Below are 20,239 nucleotides of genomic sequence, written 5' to 3' on the forward strand. Positions count from 1 at the left end.
TTTGTTTGGAAAAATCTATTCTCATACTTAAACTGCAGGGGTTGAAACATTCCAACTTTTCCCCACAAACTTAACAGGTTGGACTAGTCACACCATTCTTAATCCTACTGTTCTCAATGTTTATCTCTTCAATATATCTATCGCTCGCTTTTAGCACCTTTTTCCACATTATTTAACCTAATTGGTCGAAATTGGCTGTTCTGGCCATCTTGATTAGCCCTGTAAAATAGTTGGGTAGGTGACTTTGAAAGCAACATTGTAATTAAAGGTCTCAGCAGTTTAGCGTGATAGAGGAAAGCACGACACATTGCAAGTGAGATAAGGGAGCGCAGCTGCGCACATCGGCTGTTAAATTATGTCGGGAGTCATGTGGTTTACTGTTTTGTGATATATGGTCATATTGCGTAATTGTTTAGTGATTAAATAAGTGCAGTACTGTATATTCATGCAGTGCACTGTGTTGTGTGTAGGCTTTTTGGTGTCAGAAATCAACCATGGCGAGACGCAGCCGGGTCGGTTATGTCTGAGACACCACAGGGTACAGGAGTCAGTTCCCTGGGTGGGGGAGGTGTGGGTTTCTTCGTGCATTGAGTCAACACCACAGGCGTAGTAATATAAGACTACCTGTGGAACGGCTGTTGTGTTGACTTAATCAATTAATCTGCTGATACGGACATCCGATTCGCAAGTCGGTAACATTTGTGGAACAATTAAATTGGTATGTACACAGGTTTGAGAGGAGATAAGGAGTTGTAGGTAATAAATAGAGCAGTCAGACAGTTTGGTGTCAAAATCTTTATTTGAAATATCACAGTCAAAAATAATAAAATTACTTTTAGTAATAAAGAAAGCAGTCAGACGCTTTGTAGTCGAAATCTTTACTTGAAATATCACAGTCAAAATTAATAGAATGAAGTAAAGCCGGGCACAAAGAACCCCACACTTCCTCCACCACAGGGGACCGACTCCTTTTTCTGTGCTGTTACCGTGTCGTTGCTCCAGGTCTATGCAGTGTTGTACTTCAGAAAAAACCGTTTATGTAAGAAAGTTCAGGGTTAGGCTACTCTCAGTCTTTTCCAGTAACCGTGAGCTATAATACGGCTGCGGCCTAGTCATAGCCAAGCACTCTTGACTCATACAGGCCGTAGGGCTTATAGCTGACCATCTCGCGTTGGTGATACCGTGACAGAAATTGCTCTAAGTAAATACTAGTAATAACCGCCGTAGTTTTATTTTCGGCCACGCATACGTTAGTCCATATAGAGGTAAAAGAGTTGTCTTCTACCACCATGGTTAGTCACTCGCTACGATCATGCTACACGGCAATCATTGAGGAATACCTTGGTCATTACATGCTCACTGTGTTTCGAATGTCGTTACTTTTCGATAGTTTTCCCCTTTTTGATGAACATTAGCGTTGTATTTGAAGGGAAATTCGTGGAAGCAACAAATTTATCTTGCTTTATTCGGAATCGATTCTGTCTTACAGAGAGTAACCTTAATTGACTGCCCACATGTCTGGGTTGTCAGCCAGATGTAATAGCCATTCCATAGATTTCGAATCGATATGAGTGTGTACATAAACAAGAAAAGTAAACTCATGAATTTTAATAGACGTCGTGGCCATGGCCTATTTGCCCTAAATAGGCCATACTAGCCACGTCTGAATCTGTGTGGGGAAAAGGTGTCATGAGGCCCAAATTCAAAAAAGGTTGTAACCATGATAAGCGAAACTGAAATCACTATTACTCAAATGCAAGAACTTAATTGCAAAATAAAATTGTCTTTGTGTATAGTAGCATTTAAAGTAGCGTGATTCGATAAAATGTCTGTTCTCACCATGTACTGGCCTATTTACTGGTCAGGTGTTAATGTAAGACATCGTTATTCCTAAATGATTTTTAAACTTCTAGAACCCTAACCATGGAACGAGTACAAAATAAGGTCATATCACAAAACATTAAACCACACAACTCCTAACATAATTTAATAGCGTGTGAATCGCAATCCATTATTTTACTTTACTAAGTCTAATTGTAGTGGTACCATTGAGCATTGCTAACCGTAAGAAATCTGGTCTTTTTTGTTTCTTGCGTCATTTTTCAGTCGCTTTGCAGGGGGGAAAATTACAATGCTTGTGAGAGAATGAATAAAAAGAGCAAAATTCGGATTTCTCACTGCACCATTGCATTCACTTGCGCTAAGTTTGATTGTCATAACTTTGGTTGACATGATGTTTGCTTTGTAGCTTGTAACTCACAATACAATTTAATTCGCTAAGCAAACGAAAGTCCATTTGATAAAAGTTAGCCTACCAATAACTTCTCGTTGATTCAGACAACGTTGTGATGCTAAAAGGAATGGGGTTACCTATATTCCGTAAGAGCCAAACTGTTATTTGTTCTGGTGTCATTAGTTTGATAGCCGAGAGACAATGTAAACTTATGAATGATAATAGACGTGGCCAGTTGTCTTTTTAGGTTGCGATAGCGACATCCGGCCACGTCAAGATCTGTCTTTGGAAAAGCTGTCATGTCGAGCTTATCTTAATAGATTAATGAAAATTGAGTTAACCTTTGCAAAAAGTCATTCTGAGAGAAATACGCTGTGTTACATGCAATGCCTTCTTAACACACAGTTGCAAAGTACCTAAGCAACACTGCTTGATTCGCTTAATAATCGGGGATTGAATCATTCAATTGAACAGCACGTTCACATGGCGTGTAAGGCCATCGAAATGATAGGCTTAACAACTTGTTGGCTCTTTCATACCTTTCTAGTGTTAACGTAGTAATCACAAGGCCGAATCGACACATTCGCAGCTGACTGCGTAAAAGCTATTGACTTATATGAATGAATATTATACCCTAACGTAGTAATCACAAGGCCGAATCAACGCATTCGCAGCTGACTGAGTAAAAGCTATTGACTAATATGAATAAATATTAGCGTAAACACTAGTTTGTAAAAAGATGTCGGCTAAAGTATACTAATTTTCTTGGGCTTACCTTTGAATTCCATCACAGTTGCTCCACACAGGTGGAGGGACTATGATTCATGTGATAAGACTGATCCAGAATATGATGCAACATGACACTGAATAGTTTTTTTACACTTAACGCATTGTAAGTCAACGTTATTCACAGAAGAGGGAAGTGACTGCATACTAACATGCCACAGCTTTTTTGCAGATCAGTGTAATTAACATTGATTAAGCTTATGATTTCTCTCCATTGATATCCAACTTGTTTTCATCACACCACTTACTAATGATCGTAAATCTTTGTTCAATGCAATCGCGATTTTAGGACAATATTGCCCGACATATGGAGTGTAGTATCGTCAGCAAATGTGGATTGAGAACTATTCAAATGAAGTAGCAAATCATTGACGAACGTGATAAACAGCAGCGTCCGAGAATCGATCCCAGCAGGACCCCGGTCTCAACATTTCTAATATTAGAACAGTAGTCGTTATATTTCACATATATGATTTCAAAATGTGACGGTATGATCTGTACAACCGTACACCTTAAGCTTTGATAGAAGGATATTATGGTTTACAGGGCCAAATGCTTTAATCAAACCAAAGAGAACAGCGCCAATAATATTATCTTTATCTATTTATCGTGTCAAGAGCAGTCAGAACTGTTTGAGCTCGGAAATCTGCTTGATTTCTGAGAAAAAAATTATTGTATTCTTTGTATCCGATGAAATTATTGTGAATATGATGTTCAAAGAGTTTGGAAAGGACTAGCAGAATATTTATGTAGTAACTGAATAGCTCCTGTAATAAATTCTCATAAACCGGTGTAACTCTGGCTTATTTTCTTGCTGAAGGGAAATGAGCTTTGGCACTACAGTTATTGAAGATACTAATGAGACAAGGTGCAATGTCATATGCTGACAAACGCAGAAATTTTGAAGAATACGATCAGTACCTGTAGACTATTTTAGGGTTTAGCGAAATTAAATGTAACGTGACGAAATCCGTTGTCAAAGGTGGAATATCAAACCTGAAATGGGGCTTTTACGCAACTCGACAACCTCACAGGGTGTGTTAAAGATACCAACGGTATTAGAATTCCCCGAACTGGTTGTCTGCAACAGAACATTTACAACCGATTTGAAATAATCATTAATAACTAAGCGATAACAGTAATTCTCTTCAATTAAGAATTGATCAGAAATTCTTTTTGGTGGAACAACATCGTTAAGAGCACTCCAAAGTTTATGAATACCCTTCTAGTTGTAAGAAAGAAGGTGGTTGTAATGATATGATATAATGAAATTCACCTTCTCTCTTTAGAACAATAAAATTTAAAAGCCTCATAGTCGTTCTTATTATTGATTTTGTTAAGATTTCGAATGGATGGCGTACACGTGTTTCTTTTGGTGGATCAGTATTCTCCAGTACTGCTTAACAAATTTTATTAATTAGGGAGCGTTTGGTTATTATGGCCGGGCCAGTTATTATGGCTTCAGTCACAATAAGTGAACCCCTACCCATTGCCTCCCAAAATTGATCACCCCCATTTTAAAAAGGCTAAAATTTAATCACCCCTCCCCCGATTGCTGCAATAAGTATTGGTCCCATTTTAAATAATAACACTGGTCATTACTGGTGATAGATAATATTTAAAATCATTTGAAAATAGATTTTTCACAGATCAGGCTCTTCTTCCAGAATTGCGAGTTGTGGTACAAGTCTGGATCGTATTTCTTTTAGTAACTTAAGCTGATAACTTAATTGTAGCAAAACTCTAGATCTTATACAAGATGGCTCGTGACACACCACTCCTCAAATTCTGATGTCAGTGTGCCTTCGCTACAAGGATATATTTCATTTCTAACCTTACATAACTACAAAATTATCATCATCATACAGTGGTCATCACGTGGAAATTTTCCCGCCAGTCTCAAGATGTTCCCGCCAGTCTTTGATTGTTCCATAATATTAAATAAGATCACACCTTGGGATATCCTGTACTCGATTTTTCTCATTCAACATCTACAAATAACTAATTAAAAGTATGACGCTATCTCTTATCTCCTTCTCATACGACGCCTTGGCCAAGTGAGGGACGCTTCGATATGATATCTCTACAAGGGAGGGTGTTACACTTTCTCACTTTTTTAACAACCAGCGTAGTCGCTGGTCAAAACGAGTGACGGAGCATAGCGATGACTGACAATTGCAATCTGCTTAAAATAAAAAAAATTATTGTGAGGCAGTGTGGTTAAAATACGAATATATCACATATTTTGCACGTTAGCACGAAGTGTAATCATTCGTGCACCTTGAAAATTACAGACTGACATCCACGCATCTAAAACATTTAAAGAAATACTAATAAAATCCCTAAAAATCCATCAAATTACAAACTTACGGTGCAGCTACTCTACCTATGAAAGTAAAAATAAATCGGCTGAAAATCAATCCAAATGAAAAAATATCATTGATAATTTAATTGTTTGAAAGCTGAGTGAACTTGAAGGTGATTTATGTTGATAAGAGTGACGTTGTTTTGTTTGGTGTATTCTGATAACACGGCAAAAGGCTTAGGGTAACCATAGCAACGACAGGTACGTAGCCATCACTAGACTGCAGCAATAGCAACTGTGCCAAAAGGAGAGGCTCTCTGTATCGCCAGAGGTCTTTATAAAACATAACAAAATGCAAAACATCAAAAGTAATTTTTCATACAAAAAATGCAATCAAACGTATTCTTTTCAAGTTTTCACCTTACGGCACTTTTGCAACCCTTGATACTCTGCAATTAAGGTCACTAAGTTGCAATAAAAATTAAACCGTTGAGAATATTGGAGAGGAATGCGTGTGCGATGTTGAAACTGCAAAACTTAGAATGTCGACGACATTCTACCTTGACTTACACAGTGGGTCATAGTTCGTGTATCTAATTACGGTCACATTATAGTTTCTGCTACATTGGAACTACTGTGTAGTTCAAACGTCTCTTGATGTAGCATTTTTTTCTTTTCGCAGAAACAACTTTGGGAATCTCTTTATGACAGGGAAGAGAGACTACTCTAGCAAGCACACATACAAGGAAATGCAGACAGCTGCACATTCCGACAAGAAGGAAAAGAATACGTGGATCATGCTCAGGGCATCGGTATAACGAACCACCTTTTTTCAAAGTTTCACATACACAAATTCAACTTTTACCTTCTTCAGGAGACTTTGCTTTCGTTTTATCCGAAACTCAATTGAATCAATGACTGGGCGTTACCTCTTACAGCTGTTAGGGCTAATGGGGCGGCGAATTTTCAATTCAATCAATTTACACCTTTCGTTCTGCCAGCAGTTTTTACGTACAGGACTATCGTATTGCCTGCATTTAAATTTCAGAGGATTCCGCTTTTTGAAGGAAGTGTCTCTTTGCCTAAACACTTTCAAAGAATTTATAAGAATTTACGCCAATTGTGAACATTACGCAATATAAGAGAGGGTTTGGTAGCCGCATTGAATACGATTGGACATTACTGTTGTGAAACTACACCTTGCAAAAATGTATAATGCCAAACCGATATGCTTAAGAAACCAGATTGGTATTGAAATAGAATTCCACCAACGTGCGCTGAAATGTGGCACGGAAATTTTGAAGTCATTGCACAAGTGCCTTGTGAGGTGTTGACATCTTTTTCCTGATAAAGCAGGTTGAAGACCCCTTTCAAAACATGGAACAGATACCAGATGCCATTGCGGCCACCATGCAGAGATGGGCATCTTTTATCAGGAGAGCTATGCATGATATGTGGCCCAATTTGTGCGAAGGGCGGCCGTTTGTTGCGATGCACTGGAGAAACAAGACGGGGGAACGGTTTGAAAAATACAAGTTCTGTTTTCAAGTAACTCAGGAAAACACAGTCCCACGCACTGGGATCTCAAATATTATATCTATAAATCTTCCTTAGTGGTCTATGGCTTAATGATATGATTCACGGAAAACTGCACTATAAACTCGGTATCATTTACCATGTAATCTTTGAAGAAGCCAAATTTGTTGCTTATGGTACTTCCCTGAGATTCACCATAGTCAATGTCAAGATGAAAGCATGTTCGCGTTGCTAATTATCAATCTACCTACTTACTTTCTTACCATTCTACTTACTTATCTTTCCAACTAAATGTTTATGTATCTATCTATTTATCCATCTATTTATCTATCTCTCTCTCTCTCTCTCTCTCTCTCTATCAACCTACCTACCTACCTCCGACCGTATCTCTCTCTCTCTCTCTCTCTCTCTCTCTCTCTCTCTCTCTATCCATCCATCCATCCATCCATCCATCCATCCATCTGGCCATTTTTAATTTCAAATATTGGTAAATGCTAGGTGATTTGTTTCTCAAGTGCCAAAACTTTGAGTCCTTGCTTGCTGTTTTTTTCCGTAATTTTCAATTATTTGGTAACAGAATGGTTGACAATTTAAAATATCAAACACATGACAAAATAAACAATCTTCCGCGTGTCAACGTATCCCTGTACATGTGTTGTGTGCATTGAAATTGTTGACAAAAAATCTTGTCACTAATTGAATTCAAAATGTAATGAAAACCGCTGGAGCATTTTAAACAGAGAGAGATGCCGTGCTCACAGCTAAAAGGGTTCAATATTTTTTAGGGCTGGAACAAGAAACTACAATTGACATGTAAAAAAACTGTGAAAATAATTATAAGTTACAGCTACCGGCCTTTAAAACCGAGGTAACAGCTATAGTGTCCCTTCTTAAGAGCAAGCTATTTGAACATTGTTGTCATTTCAACTGTTAAGACTAGCAAGAGACAGGACATAGGAGATGAGTCCGAGAATTTGTAACAAATTAGAGAGCAAAAAATTATAACCCTGTTGTCTCCTTTATTTTCAGCTCTTCACAATGTTTTGTAAACTGACTACAGATTTTGTACATTTTACATATGGGTGAGCATTACCACGATTTAAAACAAAGTGAATCTGATATAAATTTAAGTCCAATCTGACAACTTTTTGTCCAGGCACAATCGAATTCCAACACTAAAGTACCCGGGTCCTCTATACCTCCGCGTATTATCGCTGTAAAGACTCTTATTTTCAATACAAAGTCTACGGATGAAATCACATGAACATGTTACATCTAATTGAATATCTTTTCCACTGTGAATGTTTTACACACATTACGAAAACCATTAAAAATACTATGGAAACATGACGATGTCTTATCGATGGTCGAGACCAAGTTGCAAATACATTACATCTAGTTATACTTCCGCGAATTAGGGGGATTGTTTTCACTACCTGTGACACATCCTGAAAGTAGTTCTGTAAACTGTCAAAAACACACAGAATATTCATTTAAAATCTGTTATTCTGGATATACTCTTCGGATTAACTTAGTTTGAACAAATCCCCATCTTCATACCTTAAGCCAGTATGTCACCAACCGTCAGCATCCGCCGTGCAGCTGCAGGAATTTACGTGCTCAAACAGTGTACTGATACATCTGTGTTCTCTATTCATCCATCCATCCATCCATCTACCTATACCTACGTTTATCTATCCTACTCTACAGACAGACGCGATACCTATAGCAGCAGTCAGTCTTGCTAAAATACGACACACATACACGGTTCTAGAAGCGCGTTCTACCTACATGTAAGCTGACAAGATGGTGTCTTCCGTACATTTGGTTCACGATATGAGAGGCATATCTTCATATGACAATGGTGGCGCTCTTGCTTTTCACAACGAGAACGCGAACAAAAATATATAATGTGTTATGGGATGAAATATTTGGAAATAAAATGCAAGATGTCTTAATTTTCAAAAGTATAGGAAGGGTAGAAATTCGAATTTATCTGGAGAACTCATTTCATGAATTTTAACTCAATAATACTCTTATGTATTTCAAGATGTTAGTGCACGTTTCTCGATCTACAGGTACCATTGAGGTTTCTCTGGCAAATCAGGAAAATCAGTGATGAGATTGTAATTCGTTCCTCTTTGAAATGCTCTTCTCTCACGGAACACAAAATTCGACCAATTTGACATGCCCATGCCCACGAAAACTTTGCTTCCTGTAAGAATAATAATATTTAGCTAATATTAGATTTATAGAATATCATGCTTTCATGCAGTTTGCATGGATTTAACGAAGAATGCGTGTCCGTGCGTGCATGCATTGAATGTATGTATGTATGTATGTATGTATGTATGTATGTATGTATGTATGTATGTATGTATGTATGTATGTATGTATGTATGTATGTATGTATGTATGTATGTATGTATGTATGTATGTATGTATGTATGTATATGTATGTATGTATGTATGTATGTATGTATGTATGTATGTATGTATGTATGTATGTATGTATGTATGTATGTATGTAGGTATTTAGGTATGTATGTATGTATGTATGTAGGTATGTAGGTAGGTATGTAGGTAGGTAGGTAGGTAGGTAGGTAGGTAGGTAGGTAGGTAGGTAGGTAGGTAGGTAGGTAGGTAGGTAGGTAGGTAGGTAGGTAGGTATGTATGTATGTATGTATGTATGTATGTATGTATGTATGTATGTATGTATGTATGTATGTATGTATGTATGTATGTATGTATGTATGTATGTATGTATGTGGGTAGGTAGGTATGTATGTATGTATGCATGCACCGGGCAAACTAGTGCTTGATATACAACAATATATACACATATACTGATTTTGTACATGTGCCAAATACGTTAAATATACATGTATGTATACTAATAAAATACAAAACTAAAGTGTACACTAGGTGTACAAGATCTGCATTACGAATACTCATGATTTGTATAGATATACGCTACGCATATCAACGTATTGGAATGTTCCATATACAAACATATACGTTACGTATGCAATTACAGTGGTTTGCTTTGAAGCATCTGAATTAGACGTACTAAACATATTATCTAAATCGAGGTGTTGCCAACACTGTCGGATGCAATTACATGTAACATGAGTCGATCATAGAGAAATCAATTCACCCAAAGTTGAAACATTGTCTAGCAGACCGTCAGACGTAGTCAAAACAACACCACTTATGTTCAATCACTGTCAAAATAATATCACTTGCTTTCAGGTGTAGTTGTTTTGACTACATCTGACCTGCTGCAGGACAATATTTCAACTTTGGTTGAATTGATTTCTCTGTGGTCGACTGGAATTGCTGCTCAGCTGAAAATAACATCTGATAGTGTTGGCAACACCTAAAATAAGAGAATATGTCTACTTCGCGTAATGCCAATGCTTCAAAGCATATCACTGTCAATATACGTAAATATGCTTAACGTTTATCAAGCATTTTGTCCCGGGATGGATGGATGGATGAATGGATGGATGGATGGATAGATGGATGGGCAAACTAGTGCTGGATATACAACAATATATATACATATACTGGATCTCTACATGTGCCAAATACGGTTAAATATACAGGTATGTATACATATAAAATGCAAAAATACAGTGTACACTTGGTGTGCAAAGATCTGCATTACTTATGCTCATAATCTGCATAGATATACGCTACACATATCAACATATTGGAATATTCCATATACAAAGATATACGTAGCCATGTCAAACACCCAAAAAATTGTTCTGCCGAGTGAAGTTCACTTAAAAAGGCCCAACTTTGGAGGCATATTTCTCCTAAATAAATGAGGGGTTTTTTCACTCATGATACTTCATTTTGATTGTCATGAACTTCTTCTTTCATTTGTAAAGAAATAAAATCGAAAATGTAAAACTAATAAAAAGTTATAAAAACTTGAAAATTGGGTTTCGTTCTGTTGCGCGGATCGCCAGAAAAGGGTGAGTTTGCAACCCTTATTTTAAATGGAACATTCCACTGAAACGTATGGGCCGATTTCAATGTATGACCCCTTGTTGGAAACGTCAGATAATTCTCTAATGCGTCAGAGCCTCGATGTTGCGATATTCACATGTTTTCATCGTTGGAAATTGAAAGAAGAACTTTGATCGAAAATCTCGACCTCAAGACAGCAAAATTTTGGATGAGTGGCTATATGATGATAAAATTTAGTGGCAGTATATTTAGTACGATTCGAAGGTTTTATGAAATTTTGTCGAGCGGTTTCGATGGAAAATGATCGACAAGTACGTTTAGCACGATCGGGAGGTAGCACGAGTGCCACTATCGACATTTCCACTGCAAAAAATTTCGCCCACTCTCCTTTGTTTGCCGTGTTAGCTATCGACATAGCTGCAATAATTGTAGTCCATGGGCCTTTGTTTGCCGTGTTGGCTATTCAGCCTCTGGCCGGGACTGAATAGCCAACACGATAAACAAAGGCCCATGGACTACAATTATTGCAGCTACCGACATTATGACTTGAGCAGGGCCAGTGTGTACGCTGTCGCGTACTGCGTAGACAGTTTGGATGAGTGTATATTCGCGTTAAAACAAAGTATTTATTCGTAGTTTTGGAAAGTTTGAAACCACTGTGATTCAGGATATACTTCAGAGGATGCTTTAAAAAGTGGAACTTGTAATTTTTTTGTGAACGAATGGAAAATATGGCTATATTGTCAACAAATGCTAATAAACATCGGGTGGCAGCTCGCAGTATGGAAAACGAACGAACTTTGATGAAAATGTTTGACCTCACGATAGCAAAATTTGGGGTAACTGACCTTCTGATGATTAAGTTTAGTTCATAATTAGTAGGATTGTAAAGTGTCATGAGAATTTGACAAGCGATTTTGAAGGAAATTGATCGACAAGTGCGTTGAGTCAATTACATGCATAAGCCCGAGCGCCACCGACGTTATGACCGAGCAAGGCCGGGTGTGTGTGTTCCGATAGACAGTGTATGTATTCGCGTAAAACAAAGTATTTACTCACATTTTGGGAAAATTTGAAACCACTGCGATTCAGAATTGACTTCAGAAGATGCTTTGGGACTGGTAAATTTTCGTAAACTGAACAAAATGTTACTTTCTTTAATGTTTACAAATGCAAACAAAAATTAAGTGGAAGAATTCATATATCGCACACCATGAGTGGTTTTTATGGGCTAGTCTGGGACCGATGATGGTGGTTACCCATTTAGCCGATAGTTTGTTAATTACGGAAACTAACGATGAATAAATATTTTTGAAATGTGATCATTTGCATAAATTTGCATACCTGAAACGATGATCAGGGAAACTACATAAGATATGGTCAGACATCATTTTGAATGATTTCATTGAATTCAGCATGTTTGAAAACCAAAAAATTGAAAATTCTATATCTCTATGCTGTAGAGTAATCGAGATATTTAATTTTTGCATATTTAATTTTTCATATTTAAATGCTATAGCATTTTGCCCCGTGATGTATGTATGTATGTATGTATGTATGTATGTATGTATGTATGTATGTATGTATGTATGTATGTATGTATGTATGTATGTATTCAGTAATGCATTCGCACTTCATTCAGAACACTATATTCAAAATTAATCTTTGTCGGAATTGATATATTATAACTCACATGTCAACAATATTATTTACATTATTGACATGTGATTTACAATATTGTTAATTACAATGTTTGAAATTTATATATATATATATATATATATATATATATATATATATATATATAATTAATTATAATGTTTGAAATTTACTAATATATATAATGTTTGAAATTTCCTTTTTAATATATATATATATGGATATATATATATGGATATATATATATATATATATATATATATATATATATATATATATATATACATATGTATAAAATGCAAATTTCTTTATGATGCAGCTTTGTGGAGGCATCATGGGCCAGTGGCTAGAGCAGTGGACTCACGATCAAAGGATGGTGAGTTCGAGCCCCGGCATGACTGTGGTGTTGTGTCCTTGGGCAAGGCACTTTATTCCTCATTGCTTCTCCCCACCCAGGAGTGATGGGTACCTGGTAGGACAGAGGTTGTTATGTGTGCGTTTAGCTCTGCTGCGCTTATTGGCTGCACATGTGAGCTCTTGTCTGCTCCCCAGGGAGTTGAGTGGTATCATATTAGGTCAAGTGACAAGGGGTAATAATAATTGTAAAGCACCTTGATCACATCTACTTGTAGAAATGTGCGCTATATAAGAACCAAATATTATTATTTATAAATATTAAGTACAAAGTAATTGTACATGTTACTTAAGTTTCAAGTATCCTGCATTCATCAAACAGATGGAGTGACAGGATCCTTAGCCCCGCACTCTCTTTTACATCTTTGAGACGTACCATTATATTTGTAGGCTGTGTTAAAGTTTGATAAATAATATTTGTTTTGGTAGTGACATTTTGAAACCTACTCTGAGCGTTTGTTTAATAGCCTAGATTTCCCAGCATTGATTATGTGAAGCTTCTCTGATATACAGAGATTGCATTATACTTGCTTTTATTAGAGTAGCTCTATGCTTTGTCAATAATTGACCATGAAATGTTAAAGACTTTGTTCTTACTTTTTATGTTTCGTACAAATTTTGATAGTCCTGCACTATTGTTATATTTCTTGTTGCGGAACGGTTGCATGTGGTTAGTGAAGCGCGTCTTGAAGATGATATCAGTGAGGCCGATGTAAACCTTTTCTGTGTTGTCCTCCATTGATACTTCGGCCTTGTAAACCGCGCGTTTGACAGTTATATTTCAAGGGGCATGTAGATTTGTCCCGGTAATTACAATAAGCTGGCTGATCCTCATGCTGATCTCCGCTGATTACTCTCTTATTATGCGATTTGATTATACTTGCCAAATATTCTTCATACAGCTGTAACTCACTTTAATTGTATTCCTACTGAAGATATTGTGAAGTTTAGACCCCTTCGGAAAGCGTTTGTGAACAAGTTGAAGAAATTTCTTGGGCGTCAGCCCGCCTGTTTTCTAAAGAGGGAGATAACCATTTTTTGATGTTTGCATAAAATAATTACCCCCACCGAAGAAATCGAATAATCCTTTAGTCCATGAGAATGCAACGTTACGACAGACTATATGTGTTATCTCATCTGCATTCGCACAAAAGTTTAGCACAATTGAGGCATATCATATCAGTTAAATAAGTTTGACGACAGACAATACTAATATTCCAAATTAGGTCGACTTACTTGCGCAAATTTCCTGCTCAATCAAAGATATGAAGTAATCATCATCGGCAAAAATGTCAACATCAGGATTAAGTAGATTGATTACGTCATCAATCATTATAACGCTTGAGAAATTGTGAGAGGTAAAGTGACGTAAAATATTCTGAAAGAGAAGAAGTAAAATATGAAAGTTGGTGAAGTGTTTAATATTACATTTTCCTTTTTTGTATACACGTTATCCATTGAACATGCCAGTATGTATATTTCTACAACGGAAGACAGTGTCTTGCCTTATTTTGACAGACAAGAACCTATCACGGCTAAAATGATTATATGTATGTATGTATTTATGTATGTATATTATTATGCACGGACGGACGTATGTATGTATGTATGTATGTATGTATGTATGTATGTATGTATGTATGTATGTATGTATGTATGTATGTATGTATGTATGTATGTATGTATGTATGTATGTATGTATGTATTGTGAAGATGCATTCACACTTCTTTCAGAACACTATATTCAAAATTAATCTTTGTCGGAATTCATATACTATAAACTCACATGTTAACAATATTATTAATATTATTGACATGTGAGTTACAATATTATTAATAACAATGTTTGAAATTTACTCTTTCTATACAGTGTCTTCTATCCTTTACAGTCCGTTTAGTTTCATTTCGACAAACATTTGAAATCCTCAAAGTAACTTTTAAACCTCGAAGTGTCTTAGAAAGCACCTTTCATTCCATATGATACAAAGATTTACTTTGATAGAATATTTTTTTTTTAAATATCAAAAATTATAACTACATTTATTCAAAGAGCACATTTGCATTTTTTGCTGTCTATCAATCTATCCATTTCTATCTATGTATACATCTATCTTGTATCTGTCAATCTATCTATCGCTATCTATCCATCTATCTATATCTATTTTTCTATGTACCGATCTATGTATCTATTTGTGTATCTGCCTCTTTAACTATCTGTCTGTCTTTCTTTGTCTATCTTTCTTTGTCTACCCTTTACCTTTATCAACACCAAACCACGCACATGCATGAAAGTGCACATACAATTCCATCAGTAGTTTTACCTCTTGAGGTTCTCGTGGCGCGCTGGCAATAAACATACAACCGGCATTCTCCTGTGACATTATCGAAGGAATTTCTAATGCCAGACTTTCCAAGATGTTGTACTGCATTTGCAAAAGCTTACGGCACTTTGGGTCATTTGTATATGACATTGAACCGATGCGACATCTGTTAAAATAAGGGACTGAAAGAAATTAGCTATTTCACAAATGCGAACACATTTGCAAGCTTAGGCCAATACTCTTGCAAATTATGTAATACACTGGGATGTTTTAAACTATACAGCCAGGATGTTGATTGAACTGAAATCGATTGCATGAATGATCGCACTTCAATCTCACGTCTTTGTTTGTTTTTTTAGAAATGGCAAATGAAGTGCTCACTCCCCTTTCTGGAAGTAATGGCACTATGTCCATTGGCATGTGTATGTGCAATAAGTAAGCCAATGCATGAAAGGTATGAACGAACATCCCTTTATCAGAGCATCACATATAAGTTAGTCTCCAGGACTTGGCGCAGATGTGGTAAGAGATAACGCCAGCACATTATTGATCATCAAGTGCGATAAATATGCAGACAGCACAGATGAGAAAGCTTGCAGCTCATGACTGTTAACGCTCTAAAATCATGCATAATTCCCATGTGTTTTTGTACCATAACTTGAAAATGACAGTGCATTTTGACACCCGTGGCCGTCGTTTCTCTTGTTATACTCACCTTTCGCCAGTCTTGTTCCTCCAATGGAAACCTAATATTGGTTTCCCATCACACAGCCTCGGTAGCATGTCCTCAACAGCTTTCTGCACGAACGATGTCCTCACCAAGTGCCCGTCGATGGCGTCCGACATCGCAGCTTCGTTAGGAAGATGCACTGCTTCAAAACCTACAGGCGACACCATTACTACGCAGCGGTCATCAGCAGTTTTATCGATCTTGCGCCACGACTCTGGTATCGATTTTGGAAAAGTGACAGACGTAACATCCGGTATGTCGACATTCGCCCTCTCACTAAGCCAATCTCTGCTACTTTGATAAACAAGTTCGATTGACGATGAATTGGAACTCCCCGGTTTGTAAAATGTCCAAATGGTATTAATGCGTGCACCACATTTCTCTCTGAACTGCTTAACGTTAACAGTTGGCAACAATTGGTTTAATACACTGACATTAAAGGTGTCCTCGAAGGGAACTCTTCTGGCCAAATAATTGCCACGATGATGTCTGAAATCTGATACAACTATAGTTCTGTTTGTGAAAACCGCGAACTCAAGAGCTTTTTTCAGTTGTCTGTATTGAAAAGAAGGCCCACCTCCAAAAAGCAGTACTGGAAATAGGAAACGATCTTGCATTGCCTGGCGTAATATATGCGGCAGGGTGTACGAGTAATTCCTTTGTGGCCCATATTTTATAGAATTTGCTGTTTTCATTTCATTTAAAGCAGTTTGAAGTGAATACGACGTCGGCCCCGGTGTGGAATCCAATGCCGTTGTTGCGAGCATGGCAGTAGTCCTCACGTCATCGCCAACATGAATACGTTTTGTAGCTATGTGGGTACTTCGCGAGCGCGCGGCCTGACTTGAAGAGTCATTCAGCTCACCTCGAATTGTTGAATTCGGATTCTGAAACAGAAATGAATAAATCAGAATTTAAAATGTGGAATTAAGTTAACCCGACGTGCTGCTTAAATGTAAAAGTACACGACATATAAAAAACATTTTGTCATTCCTTGTTTGCGAGGAAATGGTACTATCTGGCATATACTTGTCTGGTAACAGAAAATCAAATATGTTTGTACTTGAAATTCAAGTTCTGTCCCGCTCTCACTCACTCACTGTCTTTCTCACTCACTCACTGTCCCTCTCTCTCTGTATCTCTCTATGTATCTCTCTCTCACACACACACACACGAAACCAAATACGATTGCAAGTATAGGTAGGCAAGCTTGGCACAGATATTGACATGGGTGTTCCATATCTTTTTCTAATGTACAAGTATAAGTACGGCAAAGAACGAACGTCACAGTGGAGTTGGCAATGGTTTACGAGAAAGATACGCGTAGACGACAGAGTGAATAATTTTATTGTGAATTGATTTGTTACAAATGGTCTCTTCTGTCGTTAGGACTGATCAATTGCTTCCCACTTAACTTTGGTCACTTGAGGTGGCGTTTCTCTCAGCCAACACAATTTTTTTTCACAGCAACATTTCCTCTTATAATATATATTTTCAAAAGAGACCCTTAAGTTTAGGATCGTAACAATAGTTAACTCAAAGGATTAAAGAGTACATTTCGGGGGTAAAAAACCTAGTTTTGTATCAATAATAAAGTTTATTTGAGTCAAAACTTGATACTACTCTATGAAATATAACATGAATTCTTTGCAACTACAGTATATGTAAAAATAAACGACATTTTTGTTTTGCATATCTATTTTCATACTTAAAGTGGCACTCCAACTTGGTAACGTTTTTAAAGCCAACGGTCGATATTTGACGTGGCGACTGGGAATGCTCAGTTTCTTCGGCCTGAGGGTATGTTTTTTTTAAACATTGCCTTTTTAATGACAGGTTCAGGAACATTTTAATATAAATAGTCAATACCAGTAGTACAGAAAAGTAGAATCTTACTTACCTTCTGCGTAACACTCATTATACCATATCCATTCCTCCAGTTGAATGTCTTCCCGAACCAATGCATTGTGATGCTGTCTTGCCAATACAGCACGACGAGCACTGCTGATAAACACACGAGACCAATGAAGATGCGTTTTCTGCTTCTCATGACGGAAATGCTGTCTTTTTCTGTAACTTTTGTAACTTGTAGGAATTACGTGAGACTGTTGAGTAGCGTCATAAATGACAATCTGATAACCCTAACTTAGCCGATGTTCGATGGCCCTGGTAGACGATACTTTCCTTGAATTGGAGCTATGTGGGTGAAAATCTCAACGAACGACCTTACCATGTCATTTTCGCTGTTGACTACCATTACTGTTTCATACCAATCCATTGGTAATGCAAAAAATCGTTTCCTGTGCAACATCATTTTAACGAAATTGAATACGATTGATAAGTTACAATATCAATTATGTACATTATAAATATGAGTGATTAATGGCGGGGAGAGCCAATGCGGTGTCTAACTGAAAGGATTTAGACATGTGATACTTTACAGCTGACGTTTTAGATCAAAAGAGGACAAAAAATAAGACGATTGCTGGGCATTGATTATCAATGTTAGAACGCTTCGAAATCGTAATCCAGAAAATATGTCACAAAGCTTTTGGCGTATTTATAGAGCCATTACTTGTCTACCATCCGGGAGATTTGAAATATGAAGACGAGTATTTGGTAATATTTTAGTATAAGAAACTTCTACTTGATAGACATCAGAAATCGTTCTCTAGGAATTTTCGAACCGATTACCAATAAACAAAATTCAGAAATACTGTTTGTTACATGTTTCTTGTCGTTATTGACCAGTTTCAAAGGTCCTTTTTACTCCGTTAATACAGTCACTAACAGTTTATGGATAAGGAACAGTATTTCATTCCAAGTCAAAAATGTCCATCTTTTTGTTATTTCAGGCTGAACCTAACTGGACTTGGTGGTACATTGTATAGTTAGGTGTTCAAGGATAGAACATCAATTAAACGCCCTTTTAACACTTTTTGAACGCTTCTAGACGTTCAGAAATGTTTGCTTTCCATGACCACTTTTGAGCCAACGTGTGCAGATTTTTAACACTGTATTGAACACCATGGTGTTCCATTACTGAATACACGTCGCACATGAAATGTGTTCCAAAAATCGAACGCATTTACGCGTTGAAAGGGCTGTAACACTTTTTTAACGCATGGGCGCCTTTCAACGATAAGTGTGTTGAAGGCTAGTACACATGATACGCACTCGTTGAACACCTTTAACTTTGGGCGTTCAGGGGGTGATCAAGCCTGGAAAAAACAAAACTGACCACTGGTATTCAGCAAAAATACACAAAAACACACAAAAGCTCGTTTTCAAAAAATATGAACTAGTAATGACAACAGAAGTTTTACTAAAATATTGTAGATTATAATATATTTTCATACTTGTGAAAACGTACAAAAAATCTGTTTTGAAAAAGCTCAAAGTTTGCTTACTTATTGTGTTGAAAACACGCATTCGTATGAAATGCGTACTCCGTTTTTGTAAGATGGTTTCCTTAAGACATTGCCTCTTGATCTTGTAAAGACAATTGTAAATTTGGAAAAATGTTAGTCAAGGCTTCTTTGATGCACATGGTACATAGTTGTCCACACTTAAGTAAATGTAACATGTCAGGTTGTCACAAAGTGTCACAGCAATTCACAACATGCAGAAAGTGGGTAAAGTGGGTCCTTGGCAGTGTAAAGCTTATTTCCTTGTCAAATGAAGTCCTTCATAAACAAAAAGGCTTTATTTGTTTGTTCGTAATATCTTTAAATAAACCGTGAAATAAATCGGTGACCTTTCAAAAATCTACTTTTTAGAAATTAAAAACATATTCGTAAATACCTTTTAAATTTTGGTGTACCCTGCTATTAATTTTTGTACAATTTTTTTTTACCAAAAATGGTAAAACTCAGCTTTATAATAAAAAATGTAGATTTCATCATAACTTGAATATATGACATTCTGGTAATCCCAAATGTTTTTAAAATGTCTGAAATGTCATACAAAGTTGCAAATTTCCGCATCATTTGAACAATATGAAAAAGGCTATCAGTAGAAATCTATGTCCTAAATATCAAAGCTGTTCAATTAGCAGTTTTGAAGAAGATTTTTTAAAGATTTTTTGACCAAAAATGACAAAAATTGGCATTAAATATAGAAATTTAAATATTTCATCACAACTAGCACAAATTTGATTAAGGTCATTCTTAGGGACATATTTACCAAATATTGAAGACGTCAGTAAAAGAGAAGAAGATTTTTGCCAAATAATTGCAAATTAGCCTCAAAAATATAAATTTGCATATTTCATC

The sequence above is a fragment of the Ptychodera flava genome, chromosome 10, assembly GCF_041260155.1.
Source record: "Ptychodera flava strain L36383 chromosome 10, AS_Pfla_20210202, whole genome shotgun sequence".
NCBI lineage: Eukaryota > Metazoa > Hemichordata > Enteropneusta > Ptychoderidae > Ptychodera > Ptychodera flava.